General features: G+C 41.6%; 1 protein-coding gene across 5 annotated transcripts in view; it reads right to left on the bottom strand.

The window, feature by feature from the left end:
* NCK2 (NCK adaptor protein 2) overlaps positions 1–12,757 on the bottom strand; it is a 73,030-nt gene that overhangs the window by 12,088 nt on the left and 48,185 nt on the right. The window lies entirely within an intron of this gene.

Below are 12,757 nucleotides of genomic sequence, written 5' to 3'. Positions count from 1 at the left end.
TGAAGACATAGAGGAATTGTTCTATGATGCCAGAAAACTGCCAGAGGGGGAAAAAGTAACTTTTTAAGAAGCTTCTTTTCTTCTCAGAAGGGTAGCTACTAAATGAAGCTTTGATGTGCCCTTTCAGTGCATTTCTTTCCGAAGTCACTAGAGAATGAATACACACAGAACTGTTGGCAGCATAGAAAAGGAAATTCCTCTTTTTATAACCAGTTAGTATTGCATTGTGGGATTAACAATTCTTTAAAAATGCAACCAACCGATTTTCAATCCATTTTAGTTGCAGAGAAAGAAGTTGAAACAAGGTACCAAAAGTTGGTTGTCTAAAGGTTCTGCGTGGCTCCAATTAACATTCAAACTGATTCCACCGCAATTTCATAGAATAAAAACCATTTAAACCAAGAAATGGTGTGATCGTGCGCAATGCATATACGAAATTATTTGTGCACATTTTATTGGTAAATTTTGACACTAAAATATGGACATGACCTACATTGTGACATGCAGTAAATTCGTGCAACTTGCTAATGTGCAGCCAAACTGAGATCTCAGTTGCAGAGTACAGAGGCAGGGCAATTCACTAGGTATGGTTCTGGATAGGAGTCAACACAGGATATTCAATGTCACAGCATTTCAGATTTTAGAGGTACAGTGCACCTAATAATCTCCTATTCTGCTTTCAGTTGTGTCTGACCTGCAGCAGCCAAAGGAGCTCACAATTACTTAAAATAAAATAAAACCCACAGGAGTGCATTGTTTTGAAGCACAACACTTTCAAAACCTGCAACAGAGTACCAAGGTATTTATTAAACAGCTAGCAGCATAAGGAGTAATACAATTTTCACCAGCTCAAACAATAATATTAAATTCAAATGTTACTGTGATAAAGATCTAACACAGGAACTATTCTTTAATGCTCCCTGTACACACACACGTTATTTTGCTCTTAAACCTCTGAAGGTAGTGAATTTCATTATGGAATTTCAATTAGGTTGCAGGCTCAGTTTATCTGGGACAAGCAGAATTCAAGCGCTGTTTGGGATTTCAACTGTGGAAAAACAAGGACAACACATAGAAAAAAATCACCCAGCCATAATCTTACACATATATTTGGACTACAACTAGAGTGAGAAAGAATCTGACCCCTCCCCAGGCTTTCAGTTTGATACAGGATCTAGTTAAAGTGCTTTGGTTAACATAAAGGAAATAATTCTGATACGAACAGACAAAAACACAAGGTGTTTTAAAAATAAATCCTATTCTAAACAGTTGTCTCTCGCACATGCCATTTTGGGTTGACTACATCACTGCTTAATTACACACCGAAAATAGTTCAAGTTAAACGCCTGTCTAGGGGTAGCTGAACATACCTGATGCATTCTGGCAGATTATTCACCTAAATGGCATAAACAAAAATCTGCTGTACAAAACCCAACTTGAAACTGCAGCAGGAGGAAAGGGGTGGGTGGGAATGACACACAAGGATGCTTGTCAAATTAATCTACGGAACTTCAAGTGTCACATTAACTAAATGAGGAAAATGTCAGTGATTCCTCCCGATACGTTCCACAGCTAACTCCCTTTTCCATCTTTCCGTGTGCTTATCTAAAGAACTGTAACTAAAGACTTCCCTCTAGCCTAAAAGTCAGTGGCCATGCAAGCTGGCAAAGTGACAGCAAAGAAACCAAGCTATTGTGGTGTGTGACACAATTGCAGGAAAACAGTACTTCAGTATCCAGTAGAAGCTGGCCACGGTCTGATCTATGATGAAAACTTCCCGACTGCCACTGAACAATGTCTTGTGTATCAACATACACAGCACTATTAAAAGGAACCAGAGATGGTAACTGGAGAGATATTACTATCAAGAGAATGGGTAGTAATTGGACAAAGTACATATCTCAGGTTAATGACCTCATTATTCCCGCATTCAATGGCAGTGACTAAGCCATTTTCCACTTCAATGTACACTTCTAGCAATTAAGATTTCCAAATATTTATAACAAGTCCCTTCTAACAACAGTGAGAGAGTGCAATTAACATCAGGAACCAGCCCTAAACCCACAACAAAAACCCATGAACCAATTTCCACAAAACAAGGCACTTGATATGTTCCAGTAACTAACAATTCAATAGTGAAATAATGCTTGAATTGAAGATTGCAACCTACCTTCTATTAAATGCCTCAACATCTGCAAACATTTGACCACTGTGAGGACTACTTTTTAAACTTTTCAACATGGAAGAGAAGGAAGGAAACTCACTGCTTGTAAAGATTTATGCAATACTAGCAAAATGCTCAACGTTATGACAAGCAGAGCAAGAGTTAAGAACCAGAGGCCTAGCCTCTAGAATACTGCATTCTGGTCAGCTCTGATGGGACCACACACTGTCATGGAAGGGAATGCAGTCCATGGCCATGTTTGCTTCCGTATTACAAATAAAAGGCCAACATTTAACTGAACTGGGAGCAGATGCATTCAGCAAGAATTCATGAAGGCTTATAACAAATTACGTTTGTTAGTACTGAATCTTCTTACGAGTAAAGTTTCAAATACATTACAATATTGGTTCAGAATTTGGCATTCAGGAGTCATAATATCTGAAATGGGTCGCTGTCTGGAGCAGCATTCAAAATCTGCCAGGTGCATTTTGCACCTGTCTATCAGCCACTTGTAACCAAGTGAAGATGCCCGGGCGCCATGATGTGCCTGACATCTCCACCATCTGGAGATACATGCCTGGGGATCCTTGGATCTTGACTGTTTTCACACACTAGCAACACATCCAGTAGAATTCTATCCATGGTATTTTATCTGTCCAATCAGAACGAATTTCAGGAACCAAAAAGTTGTACTGAAAAATAGGACTTTTGAGCCGTCTGGTCCCCAAATGGCAGCTAGACATTCAGTTTTCGCGACCGTAACCCTGGTTTAAGGAGCCATTTGGCACCTAGCTTATGTATTGGAGTTTCTAACACTGGTCGAGAGTCAGTGCCTCCTGATCAATTACCCCCCCAAAACAAACAAACAAACACACACATCTCAGCAACACTGACATAGCTGGCAACATTCAGCGCTATGAAGAAATCTGTACTGTTCATTCCATATATTTTGGCAGAAGATAAAGATACCTGTTTCTGCAGACTTCTGCCATTTTCTAATTATAGTTTGCAACACTCGATTTGCAACGAAAGCAGGTTTATACCAAGCCTTCACATGTTTTTGCACATTCACAGGCTCTGCTGATTAGTTACTTCATTTCAGCAATTTAAACTCTTGGTATTCTCTGGATGAAGGAACAGAAATGCTGAAAGCAGTGGCTCTTCTGTTAGCCTATCTGTTATATAGGAGAAAGGCTGGCCAGCTGTTTTATTACTGAGTCATAGTTTGGGGTCATACAAGTCGGTACTGTCAGTTAATTGCAAAAGTTATTTGCCGAATATGGTGATTAGGAATAGACTTTCCCCAAATGCAATTCAATACGTAAAATTCCAAAAAGAAACAGCTGAAAGGAAATCAGTAAAAGGTACTTTATACTTGGGCACCCAGCAACAAAACCGGAACACCCCAATTTGCAAACTTGGTCCATGAGAAGTGCACAGCCATCACAAACAGATGGAATACCATCTCTCTGAATCTGTGAACTGTTTACCCACAGAAACTCCACGTTGTTAGACCTGAGTTTCCCATTACTGACCATCATCCAGTTTTGTTTTGTTTTTTACAAAGTCCAGACTTCCAGCACTTCACCTAATTCTGATGTCAGCCAAACCCCCACATCTCTGAAAGTACAAATGACAAGTTGAGGGTACCCCACAGCAGAAGCGTCAAGCAGGGAATGAAGCAAAAAATCCCTACTGGAAACAGCCCTGCAAGTTAAGAATGGAACAACTATATCACCATGCCCCAAACTTCCAAATCACAGAGCCAATTCAGAAACTTATAATCACTAGATGGTATGGTATCAAAAGCCACAGCTGGACCACACTCCCTCATCCCTTTCCCAGCATTGTCCAGCCATTAGGGGAAGGGGTGGGGAACTGTTTTAAGGCAGATAGCTGTTCGGGGAAGGGGACACATTTCAGTAATTGGCAAGGCTGGCTCCAAACACGAAATGCTATTTTCCGCAGAAACAAAGCCCTATATTTAATTCTTAGTAACTCCACTCAAGTTTCACCTTTCCTTTTCTCCACAGATTTCTTTTAAAACTAAGTTTGGGTGATGGGGTCTCCCCCCCCCCCGGCAGTTGGCAGCACTTTCGCAATCCTGACAGGACTAAAGACAAATATAAACTCCATATTCCACGAAGCAGCGTGTAACGTGCAGCTGAACTGCAAGCCCTGCTTTAGAAATGTTCAAAGCCTCCAATTCTGCAAATGCAATTGTATCCAGAAAAAAGTGCATGCTTCCAGCTGAAAATTGCATGGATGGTTTTTGCATATCTCTTGCTGAGGTATTTCCCATCTTTGGGGTAGCAAATAAAGTGTTATATGCTGACAATATTTTAACGAGTGATTCTACTTCTCAGGAGTATAATTCCTCTGATTTATGGAAGTGAGAGCTGGACCATAAAGAAGGCTGATCGCCGAAGAATTGATGCTTTTGAATTATGGTGCTGGAGGAGACTCTTGAGAGTCCCATGGACTGCAATAAGATCAAACCTCTCCATTCTGAAGGAAATCAGCCCTGAGTGCTCACTGGAAGGACAGATCCTGAAGCTGAGGCATGAATACTTTGGCCACCTCATGAGAAGAGAAGACTCCCTGGAAAAGACCCTGATGTTGGGAAAGATTGAAGGCACAAAGAGAAGGGGACGACAGTGGACGAGATGGTTGGCCAGTGTTCTTGAAGCTACCAGCATGAGTTTGACCAAACTGCGTGAGGCAGTGGAAGACAGGAGTGCCTGGCGGGCTCTGGTCCATGGGGTCACGAAGAGTCGGACATGGCTAAACGACAACATAATTCCTCCCTCCCCTCAGAAAAAAAATGGGCCAGTTGGCTCACACAGCTTTTGTGGCAAAACATCAACAGTGGAACAGTTGTGAAATTGGCAGTTTCTGTTTTGCTCCCTTGTTAGACACATGTATAAACCAGGCATTCATACAGGTCACTTACTTGCAACACTAAGTCTACAGTCCTACACATCCTTACCACTGGTATACTTCTGAGTAAACATGGACACAATTATGCTCTAGGTTTCCTGAAGACATAGACAGAATTACTGGACAGAACAGCTTTTCTATGCCATTTGGAAAAAGTAAATGTCACTGCTATTTGGTTGACAATAGAAATGGTCATAATTTGAACGATAAGAAGCAGAACACATCACCTATTGTGTCCTATTTTTAACAGTTGATATCAGGAGTTGTCTTTTTGTCTCTGGTTAATGCTTTTACAGGGGAAAGTAGGGAATGACTCAAAGGGCATTTAATCTCTTTAAAGGCACAAGATGTCAATGGAATAGGTAAGTATGTCCAATTGTTATTCTTAAAAAAAAAACCCACCTTCAGTAATATCTTCAACTCTGCAAGGTAAAGGTAAAGGTAAAGGTAAAGGTACCCCTGCCCGTACGGGCCAGTCTTGACAGACTCTAGGGTTGTGCGCCCATCTCACTCAAAGAGGCCAAGGGCCAGCACTGTCCGAAGACACTTCCGGGTCACGTGGCTAGCGTGACATCGCTGCTCTGGCGAGCCAGAGCCGCACACAGAAACGCCGTTTACCTTCCCGCTAGTAAGCGGTCCCTATTTATCTACTTGCACCCAGGGGTGCTTTCGAACTGCTAGGTTGGCAGGCGCTGGGACCGAACAGCGGGAGCGCACCCCGCCGCGGGGATTCGAACCGCCGACCTTTCGATCGGCAAGCCCTAGGCACTGAGGCTTTAACCCACAGCGCCACCCGCGTCCCTAACTCTGCAAGGAGTAAAGGGCAAATAATACACAGACGGGATCAGGCTGAATTCTCCAGTTTGTTTTGTCCCATGAAACCTATTTGAAACAGGCTGCAATTGACAGGACTCTTTTTTTGAAGGGGGAGAGGAAGCAAAATCGCTCCCACTAAGGAACTGGGATTACCAAGTTTAGCTCCCATTTCAAGAAGTGGTGCTCTGCATGTGGTAGCAAATCTTGTTTATCATGCCCAAAATAAAGTAGCCTGGGTTCCATAGACAGAGAAGCCAAATGGCCCAATATTTCTCTGCTGCAGAAGAAATCTCCTCTCTTTTCTCCCCCTGAAATAGACATATCTCCCAGCAACCACTCCTTCATTCTATATTCTCCCCATGACTGAAGGCATTTTGCTAGCTTTGTTAAAAAAATAATAATCGGGAACAATTGTCCTAGGCTTGCTTGAATTATTAGGCTTGCTTTATTATACTATTTTAGACAAACAAAAATTAAAATGGAAAGAGAACTTGTGGTGCGTAAGGGAAAGCAGTCGCAATAGCCAGACCACTATTCTGAGCTTAGATGCGGAAAGAGAGAATTAGCTTATGTAACCTCAGCCAGGGAAAAGTCGCTTAGAAATTTTTCAAAAAGCTGTTTGCATATGGTATTCAGTATTTGACAGTTTATCATGCTACACTCCATAAATAGAATTGCGCGTTTTATATCAGGCAACCATAACTTCCAAAAATGTCATCATTAACTACCATACAGAGCGATCGAGAGACTGGCATGCTTAATCATCTCTTTATTATTTTCTGCAGGGCTGTTACTGCATCTGGTTGTAGGGGGCACAGGGACACACACACAAGAAACAAAAGCTGGAACAGGCAGAAGAGAAGTCCCAGATTTAACATGTTGCTATTTCTGTAAATCAGGCTGATTTAATGTCATATCACAACTTCATTGATCTAAAAGCAGATTCCCGCCTCACCTTCCATCGTTCACATAGCAGCCACAACACAACATTTAATGTTGCCCCCCCAGTCTAGAGCAGATGATGTTTTGGGATAAAGTTTGCTGTTGGATGATAGACAGATGGATAGATAACAAACTTTCCAATTAAAGATCCTTAAGGCTATGGTTGACTGTGATGGCTGTCACTGGTTTACAATTTCAATTCAGTGGAGGAGGGTCAAGATATTAACTGATATGCATGAAATTTCAGATATAGCTATATAATCCCTAGTGTAGTATGATAAGACCTTTGGAGCAGGCATTTAAAAAATAATAATTCTGAAGGGTCAAAAGTTCCAGAGCATCCCTACTAGGAACTGAGTCTTGCTGAACTCAGCAGGAATTTATTTCTGGGTAAATATGAAAGAGAATTTCAAAGTGTTATATTCCACATTTCCACCAAATATAAGTCTCCAAGGCAGCCCACAACAAATAGGTGCAATCCATTACAACAAAATAAGAACCAGTGAATATAAACATAAAACAACAGCAGATCTAACAGCTGAACACCAAGTAAGCGAAACAAATAAACTAACTCCAATCAGTTGCTGCCAAAGGTCAGGGCAAATAAACGTTTAGGTTGCAGCTAAAAGATAAGAAATGTAGGCATCTGATGAATATATAGTCTGCTTATAGTTTTTGTTTGGCATATGCCACCTGCATGTTAACTGAGTCGGTATCATTATTTTCAGAAAAATCAAGCCAATTTTAGCTGCTGAAAATGGCAGCAGAATGGAGGGTACACATGGGCACTCAAGATTATTTTCTAAATAGCTGTTATGAACTAAAGCTTTAAATACACATAAAGCATTAAGAGCGTCACTGGTACAACCAAGTTGACAATCGGAAGCAAAAATATAAGAATACAAAGGGTGAAATGAAGTGAAACAAAAACAAAACTTGACTGTACAGAGAAAATGAGTGTGTTGTAAATCTGACTCTTCCCAGCTTCAGTGAGGATTACACCACATTTCACATCTGTACACTTCCATTGTCATTAGTGATCTATAGGTGTTAATTGTCAAGCGAAAAAGCATTTGGTACTCCTGCAACGCAGAGGGCCAGGGTCAGACTTAGGTTATTTTGTTGACTCAGGTGAAGGAAAAGATGGTGTGTTTGCTTTAAGCATCCATATCTTGCTGTTCATCCCCTCATTATGCAAGAACATTTCCTAAGGTTCAGCAGTGTCACGAAGTCATCCTGACATCTGGCTTAATCATGGCATCTCTTTTGAGATCTCTACAGAAAGTAGCTCTTCAGAATTTATCTGTATGCACCATGTGTCACAAGCTCTATTTTGTTCACAGAAATATCTGTGACCTGTTATCTCTTTGCAAAATGCAAAGCCAAAGCAGGATTGAACAGTTGAAGAACTCTTAATTTTTATTATGTTCACTTTGGTTTTGAATGAAGCTCAAACTATAACTGGTACAATTAACTAACCTTGGTCAATTAAGACTTCTTTCTCCAGACTCAGGATAGGAAAATTAGTGCCGATACAAAGGCCTTAATAACTTTTGTGTGCTTTTAGAACAAAATTATTCACTTTCCTCCCTTTACTTACGACTTTACTGATTTTTTATTGTTGGCTATCCAACAAAACCCCACACATATCCCCAGTTTTAGAGTGACAGAATCACGCTACTTCCAAGTAACTAATTTCTTAATATTTCAACATTTTACATTTTGAAGTTATTGCAAATCCAATTTTACAATTTTTAAAAAAAGAAAAATTCATTTTTGATGCAGAAAGCGAAAGAGCTTCATTTTAATTAGTAAACGTTTTGAATAATATCTATATTTTAAACTTCATACAGCAGTAGCAGTTCCCACACTACGACAACCTGCCACACTTCGCTCCTATCTTAGAAGCAGCTTGATGTACGTAAACACAAAACTTTTTTAGCGAACTGACTGTCAAATAAAAATTACTCATTTCAAACCTTACTGGGAATTCACCCATTTGCTCCTGTTCTTGGTTCCCAGGGAGAAATATGACAATGTAAAGATCACTAGGAAATGAGGGAGTCTGAGGGAGTGGAAGGGGATTGTGTAGGTGCTGAAAAGATGCTTGTGCATAGTCAAGTGTCATGTGTTCCCACTGGCTGATAGATCTGTTATGGTGATGCGAGTGCATCTAGTAGAGCAATCATGGCTTCAGCAAGGCACTCCAAAATGCGACTCTGCCTCTGTAGCAAGGCAGCTCTCTTGGCGATGCACCGCCCCAAAGCAGCATCTGACTGCCTCATAGCTGTGTCCATCTGTTCACCAGACACTTGTACTGACATGCCTCATGCACCAGGTTGTAACTTGTCTGTTCCTGAAATCTGTGCTCAGCTTCACATTTGTCCAGCTCATAAAAAGAGCTCTGACCACCCTATTTCCTGCGTCTGCGGCAACATTTGCTAACTTCTTTGTGATCTGTACACAATCAGAGTCTTCTTCCTGTTCCTCAGCCTTGTGCATTGGTTAATGGCACCTCTTCTAGCACTAACTCATGTTGCTGTGTGTGATTCTTGCCTTATAAGTGTGGGGGAAGGGTGAGAAGGGAATTGTTAGAACTCTCTTTTCTCATGAGTTGGGTGAGAAGTTATGCTGGGAGAGTAAAGTTCAGTTGGGCTTAGGTAGGCTAGGAACACAGTGGGTGTGTTGCCTCTTTGCTTGAAGTGGAGCCGGCAAGACCAGACATTTCCTGAACAGCGGCATCAGCTATAGTGACCATTTATTTCCCCTACTCACGGCCTGAGAGCCAGTTTGTAGGCCGGCCTTAGTGAGTCACATGTTCCTGGGGCAGCTGGAGTCTGGTCTGGATGCAGTCACGGTACTGATCTGGGTCTATTCCACCAATGCTGGTCAGAGACACTGATACAAAAAACCACAATATAGAGGACCACCCTTGGTTCCACTCCCAAGTGCTTGTGAGTGGTGACCTCCTTCCAAACATTCATTTTCTTCCAACAGTAGGTGGCACTGCAGTGGCAGCTCCACGGGCACATCTCCTTGTTGAGCCAGGCAGCAATTATATATCTTGGTGAGACCAATGTGCTAGTCCCTCTGCACGTGTGGCAAGATTCAGAGATCAATGAACACTGAGTGATCTTCAGATGACCAGAATTCTGCTCTTATTCTCTAGGATGCCATCTGCTGAGAGCCATGGACTCTCATGATGGCACATCTGCTGGTTCCTTTTTTGCCAGGGAGATGATATTGTATCTCCCTGGGAAACAACAGGCCTGCGAGCACTCCAACTGGAGAACAGCCTTTACCAAAGGTGTCATCGGTTTTGAAGACGCTCAAACTCAGGACGAAAGGGAGAAACGTGCTAAGACGAAGGCACATCTGGCAAATCCTCACCGTGATCAACTCCCACCCGGAAACCTATGTCCCCACTGTGGAAGTGTGGATCCAGAATTGGTCTCCACAGTCACCTACGGACTCACTCTTAAAACTGTGTTTATGGAAGACAATCTTACTCGGCTACAAGTGATCGCCAAAGAAGGACTGTATCATCATTATCATCATCATCATCATCACCACCATCATTTATATCCCACCTATTTTGCCAAAAACATGGTGTACATGGTTCTCCCCTTCCTCATTTAATCTCCGCAACAACCCTGTGAGGTAGGGCTGAGAGGCAGGGGCTGTGCTGAAAGGTTTTCACTCTAATTCTACTACGGGTCTGGCAACTCCATATCTAAAAGTATATACAGGACTGCACATGTTCCGCATTTTTAAAACTTTCACAGTTTTATCCATGTGAATGCCTGGTTTTATCTCTTCCAGATGACTGCACATATAAATTGTTGCTACCATTTAATAAGGTTAAGTTGGAATATCATTATATCCTGTTCATTAAACTTCATTGCTTTGCTATTTATCCCTCTACGGATGTTAGTAAGAAGTAGTGAGCTATGCCTGCTTTAGGTTTTCCTCTCCTTGGCAGCATGGCACCTGCAATGCAAAGCTGTTTCTTGTGAGGATGGGGAGGTAGAAGAGTGGGGTGGGGAAAGAGCTCCTTTCCAAGCAGAGTTAGGAGGAAGTTCTTCAGGCAAAGCACCACTGATAGTCACTTAGACTTGAGCGTGATTTTTGTTTCTACACTGTTCTTGCAGCCGTGCTGACGACATGCCATATTAAGACACGCCACAGTTCACAAACCAACAACAAACCATAGTCAATGGTTTGCATGAGACAAACCACAGCTGGGTAAAAACCAGCTGTGTGAACCAGCTCAACAGCTTCATTCCAATATCACTCCATTTGACAATTGCTTACTAGAGATTTGTGTAGTCTTTGCTTATCCTTTCCCGAGATAGAACTCGACAAATACATGTGTGTGAATCAGCAACTGATAGCTTATGATGCAGCAGCGCTATTAAAGACTATTGAAGAGAGGGCCTTCTCTGTGGCAGCCCCGAAATTGTGCACTTCCCTCCTCCTCACAGAGGTGTGCTTGGCATCAACATTACGCAGTTTCCACCACAAGCTCTTTATCTGGGCTTTGACACCATATCAATAGATAGGACCCACCCTACTCTTGTGAGTAATTCACTTCCAATTGTTTTAGCTCCATAAAGCTGGGTTAGCTCAATTGACTCTTACTCTCAGGGTTGTGGGTTTGAGCCCCACATTGGCCAAACAGATTCCTAGATTGCATAGGGTTGGGCTAGATGACCCATGTGGTCCCTTCCAATGCTACAATTCTATAATATTGTAATTTAAGCAACTGTAACACCCCCATTTTTGGACCCCAAAGTGAATGGTGGGGTTGTTGCTGTTGTTATGCTTGAGCTAATGTCAGGGGATGTTCAATCTCAGGCTTCTTGACTACTGAAGGATAGGAACAAATTTTAGAAATAAGCAAATGAATTACTGCATGCTGCACGTATTGACTGATATCTATCCATGCATGCATGCAATTTAATAATGCCAGTATCTAGTGATGACATCCAGTGAGAAGCAGCTCTCAAAATCAATTGGAAAACAAGAACCCTGATTTATTTCTGTACCTGAAACCAGATATCAGAACCGTTTCTTCTGGACACCTTGGAAACAGGCCCACAAAAACCAATGAACCAATAAAAATAAATGGGTGCTTCTGAACTGGAAAAGGCTAATAAACTGTGTACAAAATGGAGGACCCTCAAATTTAAGGCTGTAGGCTCAAGAGTTGTTTGTAAACATTTGGTCACAATCCTATTAACTCCAGACAGAATGGCCATGCAAACCAAGACTTTAAAAGGGGCGAGTGCACATAACAGGATAAAAAAGCCCTATAGCTTAGTGAAAGTCCTCAGACAACAAAGCCAACATCTGAACAAATGCTACATTTCCTTTGGTGGTGAAATGGGGAGGGGTGGCACCTGAGGCATCCTGGCTGCTAACAAAAGCACGTTGCTTCAAAAAAGGAAATAACTGACAGTTTCCAGCAAACTTTCAAACAAACAGGAAGCTAAGTGAAAAAAGAAAAAACCAAGCGGCAGGCATACGGCGTATTTAGCTTCAAACAATCATAAAACTGTTAAGACAAGAACTGTGAATATCTGTGCTACCAAATCCAAATATTGCTGAAATAATCACCATACTCAGTGTATTGGTGCATTTAAGTGCTGTTAAAAGGCAGGGACGTCCTATTATCAACAAAGACTCCACAGCAACAATTAGAAACAAATTCTGGACAATTTTTTTTAAAATATATATCTCCAAAGTGTTTCAGGTATAGTTAATTGTTGTGTTTTACTGTCACAACATCTGACAAAACCTACAGTCAAGATTTCAGAGTGCTGAAAGCCAGGAACAATTTTCACTGACACTATCTGGCTTTCAAAATTCATATCAAGCAATTGATGCCCTCAT

This window comes from Podarcis tiliguerta, assembly GCF_965153285.1.
Source record: "Podarcis tiliguerta genome assembly, chromosome: 4".
NCBI classification, from domain to species: domain Eukaryota; kingdom Metazoa; phylum Chordata; class Lepidosauria; order Squamata; family Lacertidae; genus Podarcis; species Podarcis tiliguerta.
The sequence above is the reverse complement of the archived record's forward strand: the minus strand, read 5'-3'. Positions and strand labels throughout refer to the sequence as shown.